The sequence below is a fragment of the Sebastes umbrosus genome, chromosome 9, assembly GCF_015220745.1.
Source record: "Sebastes umbrosus isolate fSebUmb1 chromosome 9, fSebUmb1.pri, whole genome shotgun sequence".
NCBI lineage: Eukaryota > Metazoa > Chordata > Actinopteri > Perciformes > Sebastidae > Sebastes > Sebastes umbrosus.
The window spans coordinates 14102343-14114744 of record NC_051277.1 but is presented as its reverse complement, the minus strand read 5'-3'; positions in this window follow the sequence as shown (position 1 = coordinate 14114744).

Sequence of the window (12402 nt, the reverse complement as noted above, 5' to 3'; positions counted from 1 at the left end):
GACAGACACTGGAAGAAAAAGGTGTTACCGTGGTTATTACTGTTGCCAGCGGTGTCAGATGGAAGTAGAACAGGGGAAAAAATAAAAATGCTGAGTGTAAAATTGCATCTGCGAGTCTCCTTTTAGCAGAGATACTTAGAGAGGGAATGAAGTGAAATCCCTCCGAGGTGTTGTGGCTAAGTCGTTCCGAGGGATTTTCAACAATGTGGCCTTGTGTGCTATCGTTTCTCCCTCCTTCTCTCTCCATTCTACCCTTGATGTTGTCAGCCCCTCTATTCCTCGCTTTATGTCCTCCGAAAAGCAAATCCAGCATCATAAAAGAGAGCAATAACAGCATTTTACAACGCAGCAGATGTCACTGTGTTGCTGGGATGCGTCCTCATTTGGCAGCTCGGAGCTCAGCAACTCTGCAGCGTCATTCTGTCCATCATCTGCTGTGTGGGAAACAAAACGAGGAGGCACATTTCACGGATCCAACACTTAAGGATGTGATGGCTCTATACTTACAGAATTCCCGTTGACATTCTGCACCGTGACCATGACGGGTATGAGGTGAGGAAAAGCAATGTGGATACATAACATAGAGTAACACATAAGCATATGACAGACTAGAGAATATGGGACATATCAGCATGCACAATATGCACATTTAACACAGTTATTGGCTTAAACTACCTGCTGGTTGTGTCTTCAATGATAGTCTTTACAACCTGCTACCTGGAAGCAACTTCCCCTTGATGCAATAGACAGTTGGTGTCATAGTTTCACATCATATGGATCCCCACTATACTGCTGAGGTGTTTATAAGAGGACCAAAAACCTGCAGGATAGCAGCCCTTCAAAATCAAAATAAATCTTTAAGAAATATATCTGTATCACCCAAAATGTACAAAAGCCATTACAAGCAGTCTCATATCTTCTAAGCAAAGCTCCAGCTCTCTCAGCTGTGAACAGAACAGCCCTGTGTGTTTTTTTGTAGTGTCTCCTTTTGGTTCTGACTTCACGCTTGACTGGTTCCTCCAACCTCAACATCTTATGAATATGCCACCGAGATTGCAAAGAGACTATTGTTACACATCCAACATTCATAACAAACGGAGAGGGTGAGGTTTCCGGCTCTTGTTTACTAATACCTTAAACATATTTTCCTTCAGTAGATCTGCTGAGCATGCTTAATTCAATTAGCATTTCTGGCATAATTTCCATAAATTAAACGGATGTCTTTTCTCATCCCATATCTTTCAGGTTCTTTCCTCTCCTCCCCCCCTTCCCTTCTCTCCTGGGTTTTACAGAGCAGGCAGAAGCGTCCTCGTCTTGACGTCTCTCTTGGGGTTTTAGAGGCCGACTGTATGTCATGGTACTTGGATGCAGACAGCTGCTTGTACAATGTACAATTTTCCAGCAGACAAGTCACAGTCTGAGTGGAGGCTAACTGGGTACACACTTGGCAGAGCTGATTGCAGTGTAATTCACTGTAAAAAAGTGTGTTGATAAGAAAGAGAGAGAAGCAATGTTCTCAGTAAATTCACATCCTTCTCTCCTCTAAATCAGTTCCTCTGACTGCGTCCTTTACTTGCACCTCAGCTTTCTGTTAACAAATAAGTCTCCAGACCCTTAAAACTGCATTAATTGATTTTTTTTGGTCTGTTGGGTGCAGAGGAAGTCCACAGAAAGTTTGCTTTACAAAGTTGTGTTAGCAAGAAAATGACTACTTACACCACCAGCAGACCCAGAGCAACAGTAGCATTGATTTTGAAGTCATGTTTCTGTCCAACTGATGAATCTCAGTGCAATTTTTACTCTCCTTTTAGCTCTGGTTTGGTCTCCACCAATTTCTGTGAAAAAATATCTGGCTGTTTAACTGTTAGATGCTTCACTTTCTTCCCCAGCTAGTCTCTGGTGGACAGGTTGGGTGCAGCGAGTTTATCAGAGCTGCTGCTGGAAACAGGGTTTCAAAGAGAGCTGAGACTGACCTATACACTAAATACACAGGCTTTCTTCCAGGATGTCCAGTTTGAGTAACAGTTTACAATACTCACAGGCAGGGTTTTTACAATGCTGGAAACTTTTCACTGCAGCAATTATTTCATCTTTATTCTATATCAAGGTAAACATTTCAAATACAGCAGTCACATTACAAAGCAATACACCATGTGTGCTTGCATGTATGTGGCTGGCAGTTCCTTGCCAGATGACGTCACATTGCGGCAAAAGTGTTTTTGCTGGACAACCCTGTAATGGACCGCCAGGCTGGTCTCATTCAAATGAATGAAAGGGCTGCTTTTTTGTTTTCTACATAAGCTTTTTATGCACGTTCTCAGCGCGGAAAATACCCCCGCTTGGTCAGTAGCTCTCGGTGTCTGATACGTTCCCAGCGAGGTACCCCTTAGCTTCTGTCCATTCGTGTCCTGTGTTCACAACGTTCAGTGCTATTTTCCCTGTACAAACGTAGTAATGTTAAATTGTGTGAGAAATTCCACTTAGGATGGATAGGTCAAACAAACATAGGACTTTCACCCAGGATTGTTGTTCGTTTCCTGTGTGAAACCAAAAGTCAACGTTGACATTTTGTTACGTGAGTCACGTCAGTCAATGTAATTGACAAGCTCTCGGGGCAGCTCTACTTCTTCGTCCTCTCATATTGGACTGAGGGCAGACTGGACGCTACAGTGACTCCCTCTTGAGTTGACTAGCATGCTCATTTCAGTAGATATCTCTGCAACGCAAAACATTAACGTCAACACTGGAATCTCTTCACATTCTGATAATAATGTTAGTTATTTTTTAAATGTTTTAATCTAAAATTTTGGCCAGATCTTACACTTTCCCCATTCAAAACTTGCACAACAATTTAATGCACAACTGATGTGCTGTAAAACCAAAACAAGGAGCTAAAAGAGGCTAAAATAGGCTGTTTTCATATTCTGCGACCGGAAGTTGCCATTTACAAAGTCAGAGTGCTTATGTGCGTTTTGTCGTTTTTGTCTTCTAGTGATTTTATTTTTTGTTTATAGAAAAAGAAAATGAAAATCAACCAGTTTTTTTAAATTTAGTTCATCCCTTTTTGACCCTGAGAAAGAAAAACGCCTTGTATTTCAATTCTAATTTTAGTTTTTTAAAACGACAATCAAATAACCACTCATTTTTTGTTTTTTATTATCCGTTTATGAAAGGAAAACCGAATATGGCTTAGATGATTCAACTGAAAACCTTCACATTACATTTAGGCATTTGATCATTGTTAATATATAACAAATTGACTAGTACAGCTTTAACCTTGTGGTTTAATGACCAACATGACCTTCATTGAGAACACATCAGAATAATAATTGATGTTGGATTTCTCCTACTGTTTGTGATGTCATTGTGAATCATTCTGGAACAATCAGCCTTCAATGCAAACGTAATGCAAACATAAATAGTTTTCTTCCCCTGACGCACATCACTCCCATGAACAGACAGATGAGGCACCTTATTGTGTTTCAGTGTAATCTCTGTTGCTACAGCTCAGCTGACTGACATGGAGTTATTATAATGTTGTGATGGACATACAAACAATGCTTCATACAGTCTGTTTCATGAGACTCACGAGGCTGAACTCATTGCTCAAGGGCACCTCAACAGCAACATTTAATGAGAGTCCACATCACCCGTCATGTGTCATCAGCATCATCACGTGGGCGGCTCTGCAGTGGAAGTCACGCAGCGCTACATCTTTCTTTACCTTTAAAATAAATAATGTGCACTGGATGAGAGCTTTCAGTGTTTTCAGGTCAAGAGAAAATATGTTTTTTCTGTTATATTTTCCCTGCGAGGAACAACAGAGTGCATTTCTCTGTAAGCATGCCTCATCTTACTCTGAGCAACATATGGCTATTAGTCAAAACCTTCCTCTGCTTTAAACTGAGTAGACAGCAAGAATTACATAACAGGTTTACTCACTGTTTCCATGTGTGTGTCTGATTTAATTTTATATCCAAAAAGCTGTACACACACAGAGGGGAGCCTTGTTCATATTTAAAAAGGAGATATAAGACTCTGGTAAGCTGTAATGTGTCCCAACTTTTGCCCCTGACAGCTGTATTTAACCAGCAGAGTGGATTTAATAATTTGTGCTAACAAATGGCTCGGCCATCCTCCGCTGGCAGCTCTCCTCTGAAGAACAGCTAAGGGTTTGACTGCGAGATAACAGCTGTTAGACACAGTGTACTCATCTAACTGGACACAACGGTAAACACAGGACATCCTTCAGACCTCGCTGTGTGTCTGGGTGTCAGTGCTAAGTGGTAAAAAAGTGCTCTGCAACTGCCTTGGTGAAGGGTTTCACGTAATTACTTATATCTGTAAAGTAGGAACACTGCATGAGGACAATAAAAGCAAGTCATGTCTGCACTCGCTGTTGCCTAAATCTGTAGATTCAGTGAGTTTGACATTTTCTCTTTGGGTTAACAGCCAAAATGTCTGCTGGATTTTAAAGTTACTGGTGTGTTCCTTAAACTCCTGACCAAAGACACAGAGAGGATTTGTTTTGTTCCAGAGAAAACATTGACGCATGTGTTTAGAAAGGCTGTTCTCGTACACCATTCGCAGCTATACCTATGAAAAGTAATTCACTATAATTTGTATATAACCCACTTAATCAATTTGTATGTAATCCATGTAATTGTGTGCCAGAACAGGTGACGTAAAAAGCGATAAAGTCCAGTGGGGTTGGATGGTTGGGTCAAAAAACACAGGACTTTCACCCAGGAGTCCGCTGTTTGTGTCCCGTGTGAAACCAAAGTCAACATTTACTTATTTTTCACGTAACTTCCATACTTAAATAACGCCACTTGCATACTTATTTTAAGCCAAACCACAACCTTTTCCTAAACCTAACCAAGTAGTTTTGTTGCCTAAACACTGCAGGGGCTGGTGCTGGTGCACTGATCACTCATGTTACTGGACATTCGTATTAAAACGCACGATAAATAACAAAACTACTACTACTACTAACTATCATCATAAGATATCATACGAAACATTGTATGAGGATACATTGATTTAGATCATCCATACAGGTGTTACAGCTGCTGTTCAACATGACAATTCAATGGCCAAAAAGGAGTTAATGCATCTCTTTCAACATATGTATTATTCAACATGGAAAACAAGCACAATAAATGTACATGCAATATATAAAAAAATATGCATAAGTATCTATAAAATGTAGGTAATTATAATAGTAGTATTTTAACTAGCAAGCATTTTGATCCAATGAGCATATTTACATGTATTAGTCCTTAAGGAAGTCACAGTGTACATTTAGTAGATATTTACATCATACACATGTTGAGGGATAAATGACAAAACACTTATAGTATGTTTGGTCTTGAATGTGATTTGTTTTTGGTCTTCCATTACAAATTCCTGTCTGTATGGTTGTTAAACGTGCAATGGGTGCAACATCGGAGGTGCAGCAAGAGGCTTTACTGATCACGTTAGATCACTGATATGAGCTGCTGGAAATCCCATTAAGGTCACGTGGTCTGATTGTCCAGCCAACCACATGAAGAACGATCACTAAATAATTAATTACTAGCACATTACATGTGTGGTTAACATTGTTAAAGAGATTTAGGATACTGCACAGGTTGTATATTCTGATTTATTGTTTCCTCTGTGTTGAGAAGGTGTCCCATTTTGTGTCTGTACCATCAATTAATATTAAATTTGTGCTACAGTAATGATCTCAGGACACTCTGCTGGTCCACATCTATTCCATGTCTTAGGTGGAGATTGCTGATGACTTGCCTATTGTTTTTAAAATGGTAGTGATAGTGCAGGTTAATCAAGATAATTAAAAACAGAAGACAAAAAAAGCAGCAGTTGATAAATTGGGATGAAGAGGTAGAGGACTTGCTGAGCTGCTGCACAGAGACTCCAAGCACCTGAAATCTAAATGTTTCTGCCAGTAACACATCCAGCAATTCAGCAAAACTATCTTTAACCTCCGAGAGGCTTACTGTACAGTTTTGCTCCTGCTACTGTAAACATGCTGTGTGTGTGTGTGTGTGTGTGTGTGTGTTGCCCTGTTTTCCTCTATCCCAACCATTCAGCAGTCACCAGCCGTCCTCTGTGCAACAACAGCACCGAATTATAATTAAGGTGATGCCTGTGAGGGTGTTTGTGTGTCTGTTTGTGAATGTGTGAGTGAGAGAGAGAGAGAGAGAGAGAGAAAGGTGGAAAAGAGAAATTGCAGCATGCTTTTTCATGTGTACACGGACAGAACCGTGTGTGTTTATTTGTGTGTGAGGGAGTGAGGGAGAAATGCAGAATGTGGGATAGTGAATGCACATGTGCAGAGTGCATTTGCAAAAGTGTGTGTGTGTGTGTGTTTTGGCGTTGCAGCGGAGGGGAATCCATCATCGTCAAGCTCCTATTGATGTGATTGTCAGACTCAGTGAGGACCGATCACAGTGAGATGCTCCACAAAGCACTCACTATAATTAGACACAAACACACACACACACACACACACACGCACACACACACACACACGCACGTATGCCTGAATCTTTGAGAAAACACACACATGCATACAAATCGGCTCAAACACACACACACACACACATACACACGCACGCACACACAGGTCAGTGCGACATCATTCACTGGAGAGTGACTCAGAGCAGTTCGTCATTATAACCAAAATAAACTCACAGCTGTGTCCAAAGTCACTTCCTGTTTGCCATCTATTGCATTATATTTACAGCACCATTTCATTTAAGTGTTCAAACTATAAGAACATACTTTATGCACCATACTACTACCACTATACAGTGAATGAGGGAGCACTACACAGTGGCTTTTGATATTTAAGTCTCACAATGCAGTGCTCCACTACTTTTGCTAGACATGTAAATGACCTATTGTCAAAAATCTAAATTCACTGCTACTATAGAGTAAACTATTGAGTGTTTGGTATAGATGAACGATTGAATTTGGACATAGCATATGATGAATAATAGCATTAAACAAGTGTTCTTAAGGTGTTGTGACCAAATGCCAAGCAACATTTTCACACGGTGCAGGGTAAACACATGTGTAATTGATCAAATTAATAATGTCATTAGTGTGTCACAGCCACTCTTATGAGCCAGCGTGCACATTACCAGGGCCCTGACATACCTCAATGGATCAGGGCCTTAATTAGTGTTATTAATTACGCCTGTGTTCACCCTGAGAAGGCTTGGAGAAAAGTGAGCAACGTCATACTACATGGTAAGTTCTGAAAATATGTATTTGTTACTTGATTCAAGCTATCGGTTGTACTTTAACGTTAGCGTTAGCTGCCTTCCCCAGTTAGTTGTACTTGTACCACAACAGTCATACAGCAGCAATGTGGTTATTTCAGTCATGGTTGATGGTGTAAATAAACATGGCTAATGTATATAGTATCTATGGATGTAAGGCCCTCTTCCTTTCTGGAAGGAGTTCTCCCATTGGAGAAAATGGGTTCAAAAAGGGGTTAAAAAGTGAAATCATTTTTATACACTATTGTGTTATCGCAGGGATTTACAAATGAGATGCCCGAAAGTGATTAATTAGTCTATTCTGTGTGCACCCACACACATAAATATGCACATGTTTACAAATATGCATACAACAGACACGCATGCCTATAAGCTGGTGAACATTTTATTAATGTTTTACACGGTAACGTGTGTGTGTGTATTTATATATTATTTAACAGTGCTGCAGCTTTTCCATATATTACAAAGTAAAGCCACTAAGAAGCGCTGCTTTAAATAAACTGCCTCTGGTAGAATTAATATTAACTTTCCTACATTAAACATTAAAAGTACAAAATACAGTCTTTACTGTTGAATTAGTGAGAGAACAAGTTCCATCTCCCCCGAGGAAAATGGCTTACTTTGCCACGGACAAATAGCATACGAAACAAAATATTAAAACATACAAAATGTGCTGTGAAGCATGAAGAAAGAGGAAGAGAAAGAGTAGGGAGGATGGGGAGCATTATAGTCCTGATGACTCACATAGTGTGCAATGTTTCCTCATTTTCCCTCTTTTTTTTTATATTAGAGAGTCAAATTTGCAGAAGGCAGCCGGGCTTTGGTTGCTCATCTCGGCCTCTTCCTCTACGTCGGCTACATCTGTTCGCTCTGCCCCACGGGAATACAGCTGGGCTTCGGCCTTCATAGGACAATACAGAGGAGACGAGAGAGCGAGTCCCAGAATGAATGAGAGAGAGAGAGAGACAGAGGGAAGATGAGGAGCTGAGGACGAGGAGGAGGAAAAAGGAATCATTTCTGCTTTCATAAGCGCCACATGTCTTGCACACACAGTCCCAGAAGTCAGTGGCCTAATGTTGTTGTAATTTAGATGGATACACCACAGGGCCGGACAGATCCTCTGTGCAGATGTTTGCTAAGATAAACCCAGTTCACTGCTGTTATTTTAACAAAGAATAAAAAAAAAAAAAAAGGTTTGACCTAGAAAACCAGAAGTAATTGGACAATTATAACCAAGCAAAGCAGAATTACAAATGTCCAGTCACATCTGCGGTGCTGTGTAGCACAGCGGGGTAAGAGGAGGACATTAACACTGACACAGTCGGGGGTCCAAAATGCCAAAATCTAAATGTTTATTGCATTTAGACCTGGCTCCAAGATGACGTATAAACCAGGATGAGGGCACTTAAAGGTAGGGATGGTAAAGATTTTAGAAACATTTTATTTTTGTTATATTAGTTGAAATGTTCATTACATCCTGATAGCAATCAATACATCAAATGCTCTGACATAAAAATCCAGTATCAGTGGCTGTTGCAGGACTGTAATAAACCTGTCCAATCATTTTATTCAGCCTGAAAGTAATGATTGGACGAGCTACCTGCCTACCTACCTGCGCACACACACCCGAGTCACCAGAGTCTTCCACAAGCTGCTATAGCTTGACAGCTGTGAGTACTAACAATAGCCATGTTGGTTGTTTACGTTCATTATGATCATTTTGAGGGAGTGGCTCTGGAGGGAGGCCTAAAGGGATGGACTGTCAGTGTTGCCAACTTGGTGACTTTCTCTCTAGATTTAGGGACTTTTTGCTGTGAGCTGCTTTCATTTGAAAAGAGTTGAAAACACTCGGCTGGTTTTTTTTCGGTTGGATCAAGATCACCCACCCTGCCTTTAATATAGAACAGCTGCTCTTTCTGAAAACACATCTCCAATTTAGATTTTTCAGTGGCGAGTCTAAAGGCTCACACCAGCATTTAAAACAGCTACATTTGCATCATTGACCAAGAGCAAACCGTAGCGACAGTGGCGACTTTAGAGGGAACGGACAGCCAGAAAGTCCAAAAATGTAGGAATAACCATCCAATTTTAGATAACCGTGCTCTGCTGGCTCAGGCTATAAACTGCTCCACAACAAAGGAGCGGTTTGCAGACAGTTACGAGACGGCAGTCGAGGATACAAACAAGTAAAAACATATTATCTGGTTTTCAGAGTCAAACGGCTTCATGGTGCATCAAGCAATATTTTTGCGGAGAGCTATTTGCATTTTTTTATGCGTGGACTGTATTATTAGAATAATTTGAAATAGATGTATGGATGAACCCAAGATGGAAAACACGAAAGATTAAGAAAAAGACAGACAGTTTCACTGTCAAATAAAAATAAATGCATGAAACACACACACACACACAGACCCGGTGCCCGTGTTAAACCTGAGTTCAGCAGCTGTGCATAAGCTGATCGATGGTGGTATCTCAAAGGTTGCAGCGTGTCTGACATCAGCACTTGTCAGCTGGTTGAAGAGAACTCAAGCGACCCAGGATCAATCAACCTGATCTGTGATGAAGCATTTCCTTCGTTTACAACATTTGAAAACACGTCTGTTTGAGATGTTTGACTCCAACTTTACATAAGGAAATGCTATCAAATGGCAGATAAAGTGACAGAAAAGTCTGGGCCTCATATGCAAGACTTAGTCAGTCTTTTTCTTTTTTCAAAAGGCTCAAATTATGTATTAGTAAGACCAACTCTTTTTCGAAATATAATGACATTTGGTGGTGCAGTATATACTAAAAAACTGGACACACTTCAGACTGTTGGAGTGCAGCTCGGAGCAATCATGTCACCTTCGGATGGCACTTGATTCCAGCTCTTGAGTTTTCAAAAGACACACTTTTATCCTTCCATCAAGCAACTACCAAGGCTACAGCTCCCCTTGTTGTTTCACTAAAAGAGCAAACTGAACAGAAAAATGCTCACGGACAAGAGCAGCACTCTTGCAGAGTTTTTATTTTAGTTCAGGGGTTCTCAAAGTTTTGGTCATTTAAGGTAAATCTGGCAAGTCTGCACAAGATAGAGTGCCACACTGGGAAAAAAATATATATTTTTCGATTTGAAGCATAACTTGAATGTATACTCATTTACTCTGACGGCTTTTTCTGTAAATGTGTATGTTCATTGAAGCCATTGATGGGGGAGAACGTGTTGTTGATTGGCTGATAACATGTTGTACAACACTGTCTTTTGTTGTATTGCTGGGATTTCAGAGATTTTCTTCCACGCTGCTGCACATTTGGATCAGTCTCTGTGCTCGAGAAAAGATGCATCACAGATAATGAGAAAACTGGCGACAGCGAGGATCAATTTCTCCTCCATTAAGTTTTTTTTGTTTTTTTTTCTCTCTGTGGTGAAACAGGACAGGATTGTTTTATAAGTAGACGTCAATCAAACAGACGACTGGCATTCCATGTGTCACTGCCTGCTCCAGATTCCTGGCAATATGTATAAAGTTGACTTGAAACTTTACTTTTGTCTCCTCACTCTTTCCACGAAATGTCATGCTCTCACTTACCCAAATGAATCCAACACAGTTTAACAGCCGTTTGTGAAATAGTCACGAAATTGAATCTATTTGATTCGTGTACATAGACACAAGTTTTCCCTTTTTTTCGTGACGCTCAGCACGACTTTCAACAACACGTGACGCACATGTCAATTTCCGCTCCGGTCTTTTCAAAATAAAACTATTTAGTTGGGTTTCGGAGAAGATCGACTTGGTTAGGATTAGGCACCAAAATTACTTAGTTAGGTTTAGGGAAAAGATTGTGGTTTGGGTTAAAATAACATCGGAAGTGCCGTAAAACATCGTAAGTACCGTAACTTAAGTACAGAAGTTACTTGACAAAAGCTACTTAGATAGATTTAGGAAAAGATCGTGGTTTAGGTTAAAATAACTCCGGAATTGCTGTAACTTAAGTATGGAAGTTATGTGACAAATAAATCAACATTGACTTCTGGTTTCACACGGGACACAAATAGCGATCTCCTGGGGGCGAAAGTCTTGTGTTTTTTGACCCACCCATCCACCCTTACCTCATACCTACGCAGCATTCACCTCTCTATACTGCCTGGTTCACAATTGTATGGATAACATATGAATTGATTTTGTTCTGACCATCACAAAAAAAGATAAATTTGTGTCTATGTATACAAATTAGTACATTCAATTTTGTGACTATTTCACGAACTGCTGCGTTACTGGACAATAAGAGCATGATCCAGGCTCCCACCCACAAACACTTTGCACGACCGCGCCACATGTCCCCCCCCCTCCTGACTTTTGGTCCATCACTGAGTCGCAGGGATACGCAGAGCAGCTGAGTGTGGCCGAACTGAGGCTTCAGAGGCCACAGGATCTGATGTAACTCCTCGTTGTGCTATTTTGGATGCGCCTCAAGGAAGAAAACCTGGCCTGCCTGTTGAAAGAAACAGACAAGTAGATGAGGACAAGCACGTTAGCGTTAGTTATTACACAGTTCTTCCTGATGCTGTAACCAACATTTGAATAAACATTGTTACATTTGCTCTCGTGTCATGTTTTATCAACATTTCACCAGTTTTCAGCCAAAGCAGGTTATCTAAACAAGCAATATGTTTTATATATATTTATATATATTTATATATATCATGTGACTCATATACGCTGTTTGCTCTACATTTGTATCCTGTGAGTAACATAGACCGGCTTTGTGTTTGCTAGCAGGTTTGCATGCAACCCTACGGCGTAAAGTTAGTGTACACAGGCAGCCGCTCTGACTCTGACAAGGTCAAAGTTCATTTCACATTGTTCTGTCATTTGTCATTATTTTTCATCCACAGATTAAAATACTATTAGTTATGTTCCCGAGGCTGACTTTCATATTGTTTTCCTTCTTTTAAATGACAGTAAAACATTTTTCATATAGCTGAAGATAATAGTATTTATTAGTTATCAGTATCAGTATTTGCTATATCCAGACATCATTGCTGGCTGAGAACAACAGTTGTACTACAGTTCAGTAGCATTGATAGCTGAAATTGACACACCAAGGTGCAACCCTGTCTCTA